The sequence below is a fragment of the Porites lutea genome, chromosome 3 (assembly GCF_958299795.1).
Source record: "Porites lutea chromosome 3, jaPorLute2.1, whole genome shotgun sequence".
In the NCBI taxonomy this organism is placed as follows: Eukaryota; Metazoa; Cnidaria; class Anthozoa; order Scleractinia; family Poritidae; genus Porites; species Porites lutea.
In genome coordinates this window covers 19,800,736-19,816,246 of record NC_133203.1, presented here as the reverse complement: position 1 = coordinate 19,816,246, position 15,511 = coordinate 19,800,736, and positions in this window count along the sequence as shown.

Sequence of the window (15,511 nt, the reverse complement as noted above, 5' to 3'; positions counted from 1 at the left end):
TTGATTCTTTAATATGGGTGAATATGACCTGTACATGCATGCACATGCATACGTGTACCTGTAAATAATTTAAGTAGACAAGAGAGTCAGAATGCTTTTCCCTTGATACAATTGTACTCCCTTCAGATCGCAAAAACGTTTTCATCTCATTTGTGGGAAACACCAGATTCCCTTCATCAAGATTTCTCAGACTTGAGGAAATGGCCGATTTATCCTTCATTACAAGTTGCTGTCAAATTTCCAACTCCTGCTCCATAACCGGTTTCCACTGTTTTGACAAATCTCCCCGCCAGTTTTTTCGGGAAGTCTCCTTCCGCAGTTTAATTCTACACACAGCTGCTCCACAATACCAATACAAAGAATTGTCCGATTCTTTTGATAGTTGACATCTTCCTCCACTGATACCCTCACCAGCCATTTCACTTTCCGTCTTTTTCAGGCGTACATGTTCATGTATGATGGTATTGACCAACACGTGAATAGCACTCACAACACAATGAACATTATCTCGAGGGCTTGTGTTTAAATTTGTCAATAACCTTTCCAAAACAATTGGCTCCGGTGCAGGTTTTCCGGGATGAAAATTAGCCAAGAATTCGTCCGGGACACTGAGAAAGCCGCCTTTTTTGAACTTCTCTTTACTGTCGAAAGCTTCTTTGGCTGAAGATGAAAATTTTACGTCCTCTCACGATGACCAGTGTAGCAAACTTAAAACTCCAAAATCATGGCATGCTCCAAGCACAATAATTGGAGTTTCAGAAATGACATGCACCCTCCTCTATCTTTGTGGGATTGTGACCCACAGGAAAAAACACGCATTTTTGATAGTAATTCTAATGTCTATTTTATTGGCATTTCCACATATGTTTTCTGCACTTTTTGTGTCTAGTGCGAAGCACAGACACTTTGAGAAACGCTAAAATCCTCTAGTAAGTGCTTCATATATGGCAAATTATTATGTCATACGAATAAAGTTTCACTGAGGTTTCTCCTACGTGACACATTACATGACGCATTCTTTACTGGGTACCAGGAGGGTAATATCATCGATATTCACTCTTTGTGACCCGAAATAAACAACCAATGACAATCGGAACCAATGTGTATTAGTACAGACGACAATTGCGCCAACACCATGTGCTTTCCACGACAACTCCTGACAACTGCAAGAAAACTCTTTACGACGATTTGCTTTCGTTGCTTTCTTCAACATGTGTGATAAGAGTTGTCCTATCGGTAAGTTACCTTTTAGATTCTTACTTTGTGATAAATTTCTTAAGACGTATTTTCTCAGTATGCCACAGCCTTCGAAGTATGTGTCAATCCAGCCGAATGAAAGGTTTCGAAAGATGCTTCAAAGTTGAAGATCGAGGTACTTGGTGCCGACAGAATCTCCATGCTGCAATTTTGCGACCGCCTGCAAAGAGGATACAAATTAAGCTTTATGAGCCCCATTTGGGGAAAGAAAAGCCCGTTATGGGAAATATTGAGTCCCTTTTGGGGATAACAAAGCCCGCTGAGGGATTAAATAAGCCCTGTCAGGGAAATTTAAACGGCAGAAGATCTTTCGCTGCTGAAGGATTTAATGTGAAAATACCTTTCATTAGCCAAACATATACGAAAGCTGTGGCAATTTCCTTCCGACAAAGTCATACTAGAACTTGTAATCTTGTGAAATATCACCCAAGGGTCGTTTTAAGATGGTATTCACCAAATCGCTACGCTAACTGGCTATGCTGCTGAAGTTTTAAGAACTCTCTCAAGCAGACATAGAATCTATCCTGTTTACTTCGCCATCGTTTTATAACTTATAGTTGATGAAGTAGAATAGTTGAAAATGTTAGTCACTAAACCGCCATTTAATTATTCTTATGAATTTTGCATTTTATTGTTTTTAATTCATATGTATGAAGAAACATGCTTCTGTAAGTAATTAAAAAATTAAACAATCTTTTTGTATTTTTCATTTACAACCAGTTGCCTTGAAATAAAGTTGTGTTCAATTCATTTCATTGTTACCACTGTGATGTTAAAAAAAACAAATTCATAATAGTTAGCACTACTTCCAGAAAAATGTCTGCAATAATTTTAACCACACCCCAAAGCAGACCAACCACTACTCCTCCTTACTTTTCTATATCACCTTCAACACGTTTATTAGTTCTAGCCATATTTCTTTGCTAGGCTGTTGGAGCTTCACATTATACCCCAGCCTCCACTCCTGTACTCTATGGCGGGTAAATCCTAATTGCATTCACAAAGTCGAACGCAATCCTATATAACCATATACACATTACTCAATTACCCAGCACTAGACACATGTACGCATTGCAGACCTATTTTTAATGTTGAGTTCCTCTCACATTTATATCAGTTATTTTTGGTACATTACTTCTGTTTTGGTTTAGCTGCGGAGTTCATCATCTACTTTGTTGTCATTATTTATAGGACGATTTTAACTCTGCTATGCAGTATGATTTTTGCTGCAGCAAGGGCTTTTCCAAAAAAATGTCACTGGAGATTATGTGTAGAATTGTAACTACAATGTAGCTTTGATACTTAAAAAGACAGCTACAGTGGAACCTCAATTTAACAAACCTCTATATAAAGCAGTCCTCAGTCTAACAAATGATATTCTTCACCCCAGTAATGGTAAGATACCGAAAAAAGAACCTCAATGTGACAAAACCTCGGCGTAGCGAACACATTTTGTCAGTCCCTCGTCTGTTCATTATATCGACATCCACTGTACTACTGTCGTACAATGTCTTCACGTATTTGTTCAATATTTGATTTGTGACATAAATCTTAAAACTTATCCTACAAGAGTGTTTTTTTGGAAGACTGGTTTTCGAGAAGTTGTGATGCTCCGCTGCCCTTAAATACCTGGAGATGTGTTGCGCCAATAAATTTGATAAGTTCAATAATTATCGATTATTCACAACGTATCCCTTTATCCATTTTTATTGATTTCCAATACAATTTAATTCTTATCGATTTTATCAATAATTATTGTTATTGATTATCGGTTTTATCGATTGAACACCTCAGGCATTTGTGAGACTTTCTCTATTGTCTCTTCAAACACTTTGCACATTCGTGCCACATTTGCTGTAAATCCGAGAAATTCAAAGAAATTATTATCTTTTCAAAAATGTTGGCCAGGCCAAGACAACGAACATTGAAGAGAAGGTTTGTGCTCTTGAGAGAGGATGACCCCTTACGTGTTCCTAGCACCAACAAGTTGAAACACCTAACCGATAGTGGGAGAGTAAAAGAACTAGTCTTCACCTACACTGCGACGAGCAGACACGTGATATAAATCAGTGCTAATAATTTTCCTGCATTGTTAACAAATGGGAATATATCAAGGGAAGCATCACTTTCTCCCAATCTTTTCTTATTTCAGCCACGAAACTATTTCTCTATTCCAGATTGCAGTTTTGCACGCCTATTGGCCAATTAATCAATTTGACATCTGTGGGCCATTAAGATCATATGTGAGGAGACACGTTAAAGGTCCTATACAAACCGCAAAAATGAGGCCAGAAACAGGTAATGAACCTTCTGTTGTGTTTTCTCTTCCCTATTTCCAGTTGAATGGGCTCCATGTGATGCATGTTTGTTGGGCTGCCTGACTTAAATCTATTCCTGGATTTATTGATGAGTGTGTAAAAATTCAGCCTGTTCCAGCACTTCTCCAATTCCGCAGACACGAATATCTCGCAGCCTGGAAATTTTAGTTTGAAAGGGAGCAAGTGAGCCAAGGCAGCCAGGCACAATTCAGTCAAATAAAACTCCTAACCTGCAAATTTGGGGTTTTAATTTTTTAATTCATTTTTACCGATGTTCACGTGACTTGCATGGCTTGGTTTGGATGTGTCGATTGTCTTTCGATATTAAATATAATTATAATTTGACAATATATTATTACTAATTTTGTAATTGCTGACAGCTACTTTACTAGGTAAGGGTGGACCTGCCTCCTTAGGCTGTGCCAAGTAAAATGGCTCTATGAGCAGTAAATTTGTTGCTCAGCTGGCAGGATGTGGGAAGGAGGCAAAGGCGGAAGGTGCGGGTGCATTTCTCGAACAGCAGCTTGTATCAAATTGTATCAAAAACCATGGATCTACAGCCCTAGGGGCGAACAAAATTCTCTGAAATGTCGCGATTCAAAGTCACAGTGAAACCCATTGTAATAAATAACCATTGCTTTTTTTTACTGAGAATTGATTTTTTTCCAACAGAGAGCGTTACAGGGAGCGTTGCAGGTCAAGTGTTGCAGGAGGCAGCAGTCCCCAGAACAACCTGGATATGTGAACAGAACTGAGATGAAGCTTATTTTAGCGAAAAAGCTTTGCTGAATAGGCCAATTCCGATATGTTAAAATTTATACTTGGCTACGAGACCACATTTCTGTTGTGTTACTCTCCAAGCCTTGGAGCCAATTTTGAATTTTCATTTGTCAATAATAGTCCTTTGGAACAATTTCCCTCAAGTAAGGCTGCATTTATTTTTCAAACCACAAAGGCGGTGGGGGGGGGGGATAAATGTCTGAAGGCAGGAAGGGGGGGATGCCAATGTTTTTAGATGTCAGCAAAAGATTAAGCAGGTGTGACATAATGATAAACCACTACACAAGTGAAGTTCCTTATGTCTGATGTTTTTATTTGCAATGTACTATTAAAGGGGCTATGTCACCCCACACGCATGCGCAAGCCAATGAAAACAAACTTGAAAAAGTTGGCCCGTCTTTTTCAAGTTCTGTCCGAGATTTTGGAAGGCTGTTTTTATCTGTCTAAATCTCAGCCATCGTTCGATAGTTAGTGAAGTTTTGTATTAAGAATCGTTCTTTGGTGAGTACAGAATAATTTTTTGGCGTTATTTTGAAATTGTTTGCCTGTGGAATGTTTTTACGTGGATTTACTGTGTCCTCTTATCAGCGGCCGTTGTAATGGCAGAGTTAATGACGGCTACTCCACAAAGAGTGATGGAATCTTTGATGGAATCTTCCCTATAGTTCACAGAACCTTTCTTTTGAGTTATTTTAGAGGTTGCTGGCTCTTGGATTTTTCTTGTGCTCAAAGTATGTTGACATATAATGAAGCGGCTATCGAGTTGGCGGCGGTTGTTTTTTGGTAAACGATTACAAGAGCATCAGGCCATGAATTTCGTGACCAAACTAAACTCTTGGCGAAGGAAACATTATAAAATTCGGCTAGATTCCTTCTTGTATTTATCTGGATTCACGGCAAAGATAAACACGACCGTTTGCTCGTCCAGATTGTTCTCAACGGACTCAGAGAGGCACCTTAGTACGAGTTAGATCCTGTAAATGCCATGTTTTTAAACTGTTTGTGTTCGAGCATATTTTTGGAAAATAGCAGAGTTTACTTTCCCTTTTTATCAACGGACTGCTTATAGTGGAGTAGTATACCAATGATGCTTGATTCTGTTTTTCTCGACGTCGCAGTGATTCGGCACGATCGAACAATTTTGTGCGATAATGTATGTTTCCCTAAGATCAAAACAAAGACTTGATGTCTCTTGTTCTATCAGCATCTAAATTATAAAATCACTAGCGACAGACAAGTCTAATTGTTAATGATTTGAAACAGTCTTGGTCTTTACCTTCGGTCTAGCGTCTTTTGTAGCTCGTTTGTAAAATACAACTTCGATTTATTTTGTTGAATAAGACAATATGTTGTTGTTGAATTTTTGTTTGCGCACCATTTTATGAATGGCATGCGTTTTTACTCCAAAACTACAAGTAAAATTGTCGTCCCAATTTTATTCTTGATCTAGCATAACCAGAGAAGAAACGTTCCGTAAATTCTATCGAAATATCCCTTATCTAAACCCATTTCGCTTGTTAACCTCTCTAAATTCGGAGCCTTGGACGTGACAGAGAACATGGAGAAAGTCACGCGTTAAAAACAATAGAATTTTGACAGTTGAAAGTAATTTGCATAAACTCAGAGCGCACACGGAGAAATCACGCGTTAAAAACAATAGAATTTTGACAGTTGAAAGTAATTCGCATAACCTCAGAGCGCATGCTCTCCAGCTGACATAGCCCCTTTAAGATTAAACTGCAATGCCCTTTACTTTGTACAATCAGATTGTTGTACTTAACTGTACGTAAAGCATGTTTTTTTTTATCAAAAGTGATCATCATATGCAAATTCCCATCAAGTTGGCGGCAAATCTTTAGAAAGCTTCTTTTAGTAATTACATCCATGATCAAGGATAGAATCCCTTTGGAAAGAAGTTTCTAACTATTGCAGTGTCATTTATGAACATCTAACAAGGAATATAATGTCGGTAGAAAGCTTTCCTTCTAACTGAAGCCCCAATCGGTAACTGGTTGAAAAAATTATAAGCTTGTTTCAAAATTTGCCTGATTCTACACGCAGGATCTTCCACCCTTCGCATTAATACACATGTAGCCCTTCTTATTTATGACTAATATTATTTAAATATTTATTAAAACCTTGCCATGGACACCAAGGACTGCAAGATCCATGGCAACTTCAAAAAAAGGACTTCTTTGCCTTGTTTACTATGTAGGAGACGTGTTTACCCCAAGATAGATCGTAATTTATTGTGATCCCTAGGTCCTTGAAACTTTCAACAGATTTTAATTGCACACCTAGAGAGTAACTTGGCTTAGATCTGTCCCAATGTACGTTGTCCACATGACTTCACATTTTTCGGGATTAAAGCACAACTGCCACTTGTTAGCCCAATCGCTTAATCTATTCGGGTCAAGCTGTAAGGATGGTACATCCTTATAAGGCTCATTAATTGCACGATAGATTTTGGTGTCATCAGCGAAGATTTTGACTGTTGATGTTATGTTTGTTGAAATATCATTTATATAAATGATAAATAAGATTGGGCCGAGTATTGTTCCTTGGGGCACGCCTGAAATCACGGGTGACCAATCTGAACAATTGCCCCTTCACAAGACACGCTACAGTAATAGAGAGCCATCTATCCCATGCCGTCGTAGTTTCAGCGAGAAATGCTCATATGGCATGGTGTCGAAAGCCTTAGAGAGATCTAAGAAAATGACAGCTGTTTGCTGCGATCGATTCCTAGCCTTTGCCCAGTCATTGTAACATGTAAGTAATTGTGCCAACGTAGATTTGGCCCTTAGATACGCAAATTGGTTGGGTTAAAAAGATTAAGATCTGACTAAAAGTAAACCACATGGGTCCTTACCACAGCTTCTGCAATCTTGCATACAGTACAAGTCAGTGATATTTGGCGTTAGTTCTCCAAAAGATTTTTGCTCCCTTTCTTGTGAACTGGAGTGACGTGGGCCAACTTCCATATACAGGGTAGTTCACCTCGAGAGAATGATGTATTCAAGAATTAAGTCAGTGGAGATGCCAACACTTGAGCACATTCTCTTAGGATGCGAGGTGATATGCAGTCAGGCCCAGGGGATTTTAGATATTCAAACTTCTTACGAATTTCTCAACTTCCATGGCAGAACAAAAGATATTACATAATTTCTTGTTGGTAATATATTCGAGGTTGGGAAATTTTTTTGTGATCCTCAACAGTAAAGACCGATGAGCAATAAGAATTCATACAGTTGGTAAGACTCAGGTCGTCGTTCAGATATGAATCGTTCACCTTTAAGGACACTAGGTCACACTTAACTTTTCTCTTTGATTAAAAGAAGTTCCAAAAAGGCTTTGGACTGTTAAATAGATACGGATTTTGATTTTATCTTCTGTTTGTAAATCATTGTAAAGCGCATTGAGCTTTGTATTTATGTATTTGTATTTATTAATGTATTTATTATTATGAATCGATGACTAAACATTTTGTGGCCTATTGATTATTCATTTTATTACATCCATTCGGAAATCACAGGGGATCCTTACAAAATGATTGGCTCTGAGCGATGTGATTTATTCATAAATTGCAGTATTTTGTGCTCTAAATCACACCTTTTTTCCAACCATTCAGAATGTAGCACGTAAACAAAAGCGATCATTCAAAGTAACCAATCAGTTGCAGGAAAACGAAAACGAATTTACTTACTTACATAATTACTTACAGGTTCTTAATGATGATAGTGAACTCCTTGAGGCTGAAGAAGTACTTTTGGGTGAGTTTCCAACATTCAATGTCCAGTTTGATGAATATTTTGATAACTTTTCCTTCACATCCACTCCGGATCCGTGGGATCCCGAGCCCAGCAACAGAGACAAATCCAGAGCCAACTCAGAAAGTACAAAATGTAGATTCTACCAGGTTCCCTGAAATCTCAAGCGAAGAAATTGAAGAGCTCAAGGCTGTTGTCATCAATAGAAATACGTCCAACACGACAGAACAGTGGATTAATATATTCAAAAGTTGGTGCCAGTCCTGGCATCCAGAAAATGTAAACATAGAAACAATGGCGCCAGAAGAGCTTGACAACATCCTGAGCAAGTTCTACGCCAAAGTAAAGAAAAGGTATTTAAAGGAGAGGAATTATGCACTGAACATGGTATAATAAAGGGAGTTTCACAACTCACAAGAAATCCTCCCCACAAAGGCAATTTCTCTTCAACAACAAGGAAAGGGGAAAAGATGAAACAAATTCCAGCCTCTCACCCCTCCTACCCCTCTGGGTAAAAGGTCAGCTTGGTGATTTCAACAGAAAGATCAATGTTAACTTCAAAAAAATTGACTGAGCAAGTTGGATTTAGAGATCGCCAGGAGTACTGAAGCCTACGTAGAGGACTTCATCATAAGACAACAAGAAGAGGGCAAGGAAGTTGTACAATTCCAAGAAGGTCCCACTAAAACACGAAGTGGTGGTCTAACAATATTGCGAAGAACAACACTGCAAGCTATGTATTCCACCAATGGTGGAAAAACCGATCAAGTGCACCTCTTCAAGCTTTGGTTATCCAAGAGACCCGACGGAATGAAAGATATAGGGCCACTGTGCCTGAGCGTATAAATTGTCCTCAACCAAATGATATCTGGTACACCAAAATTAGAATGGAAGAAAATACCATCGGCAACATCATGAAAACCATCAACTCCTCTCTAAGGACAAATAAGAAGCTAACCAACCACAGCATGAGGAAAACATTGCTTCCAAAATTGAAAAACGTCTGGTCAAACATGCAGTTTACACGCACCTCTAGTAATGTGCTCTGTGATTGGCTGGTTTGTTTGATAGGGTTGCGTGGGTTGTAAGCCATCCGATTGGCCACAAGGTTATAACATAAACCAGCCGCTCATTCCGCTCATTTCAACGTGTTTGATTGTCTTCATCTTTCTCATTTCGCTTATCCAGGGTTATTCTCTCTGCATTTGTTCATCGTGTCACTTGTGCTAAGAGGTTCACTAGTATTTTCTGTTGTTATTCTTGTATTTGTTCTAGTTGTCCAATACATTTCGCTTTGCAAGTGCGTTTTCTTGACTGTTATTTGGTGTTTCTTCGTTTCACTTCGTTCAATGGTTACATTTTTGTTGTTCGTAGTCTGTTCGTTATCTTATTTGTTCCATTGCACTCGTGCCAAAGGTAGTCCTCGTCTCTGTTCATTTCATTTTGTTTGTCACTTCTATTCTATCTGTCTGTGTGTAAGCCACATGTGTCAATGCGCTTTCACCCAAGGGCACAAAAGAAGTTTTGGTAAATGTCCGCAGTGTGGACATTATTAATTTAATCGAAGGAAGCCTCAAATTACAAGAAATGTGATTGATATTGGAGGAACAAACCAGCCAGCCTCCAAGAAACCGTCGTCTCACTTTTCTTGTAAGACGAGCACAAAGGACAATTGTTGTTTCGTTGTAAAGGAAGGAGGGAGCATGTCTTGCTCGCAATAGCAGTGCATGGACGTTTGAGCGACATTTGTATTATCTGAACGTGCAGCAAACTTTTCCTGCAAACATGCCTACCTTTCCTGGGATGCTACTCCTGCCTTTCAGACGTTTCATTTGTCTGCCGCAAAATTGAGAGCTATAATGAAGACAGCACCTCTAAGGAATCACTGTCTGCTTTACTGAGGGCAACCAGTGCCTGGCCTGATGTCTTCCAAGTTTCAGACGTGTTGTTTATTGTTTGTGGTTTCCCGGCACCAACAATACACTCTGTCATTGCCACATAAAAGTTAAAGATGGGGCTTTGGCTTGCTGCTCCAAAGACAGCCACTGCAAGGCATTTATTGCCATAGGAAGATATGAACATGTGAAAAAAAAATTTGTGTTCATCTCCATGCGGTGTTGCCCACTGGAGCCTTCACCCAAGAACAACCTCAATCTACTAGCATATCACCCTGAAGCCACCACTGAACGCACCACCTCAACAGCCTCTACCCAGCACCTAAAAACATTAGAGCTGAATACCAACCGCAAAATTGCACATGATTTTAGAAGTTCCGATCTTCTACAGGCAATCAATGAACAGAGTGCCAAAAATGGTGACTGCTTGTAAGTTGTGTGATCACAAGTTGGGTGAGGAGGTAACACATCCTGGAAGCGAAGGGCAACAATCTCGGACAAAAAGTGTTAAGAATTTTGCACTTTCTTACTCACAGGAGACACACCCAGGGAATTTGGCTTAATGCTCCCCCCTTCCCCTCCCCTTCCCCTCCCCTTCCCCTCCCCTTCCCCCCAATCCAACGTTCCTGGTCAACTGGTTAATCGGGAGCAAAAATGTTCCGCCCACACTTCAACTTCAACACAACTGCTTAATTCTTTATTCTGTTCCGTTTCTTTTTAATGATTAAATCTATAGGACTATTCATTGAGTCAATAATTTTATCAATCGATTCAGCTTTGGAATTTGTCATAACTTTCACGAGTAACATTTTGACTCAAAGCTTGTTGGCTCAGGTCGCATCTTATTGAATTAAACAATTAAATCTGGGCTTCTGGGAGGGGTGCATAACAATTCTGCTTCAAGTTTTCTTAAAGCCTTCTTCACTCCCACAGTGTTCTGGCTCGGATCACCGTATTGAAGCCAAAGGTGGGAGGGCCCTTTGTCGGCTTTTCTAAAGAAACTAGCAACATCGGCTTTACTAAACTTTTCAAAAAACTGTCTATCTAGCTTTTCGTAACGATGGCAAGATATAACCTCTTTGTTGTAGCTAACAGCCACAAACAGGTTAAGAACTCTTCTCCTACTCCCCTTTTTCCCCTTCGCTGTGCATTGCTCAGTCAGACCCTCCTTTTTGTCCTCCATATTTGGCCTAGGGGGCTTTTGCCTGGCCCAGAACACAGGGCCTTGTTGAACGAAACAAGTTAACAGACAAGGAGAACATCACCAACATACTCAAAGAACGTGATCAGAATTTAAACAAATGGTGCAAAGTCCTTAGTGAAGTGGCATACAAGAAGAATATCTCATTACATAGGGGGATAAATAAAGTACCATACGAGGTTGTATTTGGAATGCTTCCCTGGAAAGAGATTCCCCTGCACAGAAAAAATCAGGTTCAACTTCATGTAGAAGAATGTGAACTAGATACAAACTCGGGAACAGCCACAGAGTTCAATGAAATATCTGAGTCGCTTAATAATCCAAATGGTTCTGGAAAGAGTACAATGGGATCTTCTACTGCAGATCATCCAGGAACTTCACCTGAAAACCCACACAAAAGGAAAGCTACAGAAGAGTACATCACTGGGCAACAACAAAAATACAACAACAAAATGAAAGAATCCAGAGGCAGAGTCAATAAATTCAAAATTGGTGACTTTGTTGCAATAAAAATTGACAAAGTCGATAAAACCTCTCCACTGCATCCAAACGTTCTTCTTGGCATAGTCATTGAAGTTCAGGAAAGTTATTCAAAAGTTGTCACCAAATTTGGAGTAATCTCCACCTACAATTCTACAAACCGGCTCAACAAGTGTACTGAAACAAGTGTACAGTTTGACTATAATAATACAATTACCTTTTCATCTGCTTGTAAAAAGGCTATCAGTCAATAAACATATGATGGGAAACATATGTAATGAGATGCAATCAAGTAAATACAAGTTAGAACATTTAAAGGAGGAAGTAAATTAAATTTGAATTAGCTGAATTGTGAATCCATTTGTAGGGATATTGTGCAATGGATTTGAAATCTGTAAAGTTAATGTGCTCATAATTAAAAATTATTATCGTTCACCACATGGTTTCATAGTATTTTTAGCAGTTAGTATTAGATCGCTATGTAGTCAGAAACCCAAAAAAAGAAAAAGAGAAGTAGACAGAAAAAACAAAGAAACAAAAAAACTTTGTGTCCAGCATTCAGAAAATTTTCCATTTATAACCATGCATTTATCTTGTCACCATTCCAATTATGGAGAACTAACCAAAAACAGGCCAACCTTTGCGCTATTCAGGCTAACCAGATACAAAGTACAGTCAAACCTCCACTTGCGACTAACTCTTCTAAGTGACCTCTCTTCAGCAACCGCGACCACTTTTGGAGTTAAAAGTTTGACATTTTCTTTTGTTTTTAACCTCCCATAAGCAACCACTTGACAGATAATAGAGCAGAAATTAGATAATAAGGTGGTGTAGCATTATTCCAGTCCTGGGTAGTACAAGAGACAGAATTAAATTTCTCAATGGGAAGTACCAGATTTTTCTTGAAACTGACTCTTCACACGAATAAAATATTTAACTCTTTAACCCCCAAGAATACCAATTGGCACACAAGGTAATAATTTGGTCAATATTTGCCCAATTAATTTGAATTTTTGGCACAAAAATTGTCTTGGGTAGATCTGCATTTTAAAGGCATAAAATTGCACCTTCCCCATATTTGAGACTTGATTGACCACGCCTTGAACTTTTGAAACTTTTTTTCTCATGCATCTGTGACATACAACATAACTGAAATGAACCACTTCACTGAGAGCTGAAAAATAAGATATAGTTTAGGGGTACATACCCACTATAAACAGAGATAAACAACATTTTTAATCTCTTTCTTTTTGACGATTAGACTAATTTCTCTTAAAGCTGTATCTTTCTTCTTCTTTGTTTAAGAGTTTTATGGAATTTACATATCAACACCTTTCAAATGGTGTATTGTACATAAATATCCCGTTTATATTTTTTAATTTACGAAAAATGACCATTTGCCTTGGGGAGTAAAATTAAAGAAAAAATGCACAAACACTGCACTATATCTGTCTTAAAAGAGACGACCTTAAATCTCTTAATTACAGAAAATTAGGGCTGATTTCCTGATTCAATCAGTGTTCTCTCAAGAACAGTCAAAAGTTTAACGGAAGCTCTCGTAAGCGACCACCCCCCATAAGCGACCGCCTAGGATTGACATTTTGGATGGTCGCTTACGGGAGGTTTGACTGTATTTTAAAAAAAATTTCAGGTGCCAGACATCTGAACACAGCCAAAAAAAAACCAGACAGACAGACATCAGCAAACTGACCTAGGTTGAGATCAAATTAACCTAGTTTGAAACAAATTTACCTAAAGAACAAATTGACCTACAACATAGACACTAACAATAGATGGCTAAAATGCTCTTACTCCATCACCATAAGCTTTGCGTAAGCACATAGTGCCTGCATCTTCATGAAACACTTAACGAATACCTCCTCTGAACCATCTTCGTGCATAATACCAACCTAGAGATAAGGATTGCGGGCTCTTCTTGTAACCAGCAATTAGTGTTAGAGACCAAGGGAAACATCATAAGACTGCAAAAGCTTACAATACTTAATCACTTTCTGATACTCGTGTTTCAGACTGAATTTCGCAAGATGTATAAATCATTGATGGATGACAATGCAAATTTTCGAGGATTCTATTGAAAGGAAAGGTAAAGTAACTAACGCAGTGGCTTGGTAATTTTTGTCAACCTTAGATGGCTTATTACACTATGTTTACAGCAGAGCTCCACGGGCAAAACGCGCCAGCAGAGCACCATCGGTAACTAAATCTACGCATCCCAGAAAATTTGGTAACCACGTGATCGTACACCGCCCATCCGTCCGCACCACAGGGAAACCAATGTTCAATTTCACACTTTCTAGCTCATTTGGGAGTATAGGAAAACTGATATTACACACGTATTGCATATCAATGTTGTGATCAATTGACAGCTGTCAAAACAGGGTATCTCCTCACCAGTATCACCTGACCATATCGTGGGCTCAGGTGTCGGCCCATCGAGGTCGAGTATTTTTTTGAAGTTATCCGATGACAAGTTACTAGTTTTCAAGTGATCTCAGACTCAAGTGTAATTTCTTTAATTCCTATAAAATATGTTGTGTTTAAGTGCCATACAGATTAAAATTTTGATTTCAAACTGACCTCGGACGCAAAAATTCTGTCAGCTAGGCTATTACAGGCAAGGAAGACTCTTCTCACCATGGTCACGCATTGGTCATGCTCCACGTCCAATTTTCATGCTTTGATTGGTCAAAATTTGACAGGTGAGATCATGCGGAAAATTTATGCAGCATCTTGAAACTTGTTTACTGTGACAGCTGAAGATGTAGACTGGGACAACTTTCGGTAAAAAGCTGCTAATAAAACTTCTGTTGGCAAACTTGAGGAAAAGTTGGTAAATACTTTTTTCTAGATGAAAATTATGTGCTAAAAAAGAAAAGTTTGTTTACCAAGCTTGATTTTGAGATTTTTTATTATGCATAGTTAATCTTTTAAAGTACTTTTTAACAGTAAACCTTTAAACAAGTCACTACTCCAGCATTGTGACTTTTTCATGGATGGAGAACTAATTTTTAAAAACCCTTTTTGCAGGGTCAAACATAAAACAAACAAACCCATATAAATGTAGGAAGTGAAAGTCAGCGATCTACGTTTCATTCCAAAAACCATTCTGCTTATTCGAGTTACTTTCATTACGGAGAGTTGCATGAAAATATTGTTTTCGTGGGTTACATGATTTTAAATGATGGAGAAGCGGCTAAGTTTGAAAAGATCTCCCCTTACACTCTCCTTCAATAAATGCATTATATGCCAGGAAACGCAAAAAAGATATCTTGTTTAATGCAACACAGTAAGGCCTGCATTTACTGAAAGAGTACTCTGAAGAATGAAAAAAATTAGGAGACACAGCCAACACAGATGTAACTGAAGCAATATTGGGGGCAATCGAAGCAAAACAAAGCTGAGGATTTATGCTGGCACAAGAGCTGCTATGCAAAGTAGACTGATAAGGGTAAAATATAAGTAGATTAAGGAAATCGCTTGATTCGTCGAAGGATACACATCCACTGCCAGAAATGGCTGCAAGTTCAGCTTTCCGCAGCAAACCTCTTCTATCGAGTGGGAACTGTGTATTTTTGGTCAAGACAAACCAACGTTTTAAAAGCAAATACTATTCTCAGTGACAAATTTTAAAATGAGTCAGCAGATACTTGTGGGAGCAAAGTGTGACTATGACCTTTCCTTGCATGTGTCGGGTGTGAATGATCTAATTGCAGCTGAGGGCAAGTATCATTCCCTGAAATTGCTATAAGAAGTTTTAAAATAAACCCTTAAATACATGTTTAGGGTGAT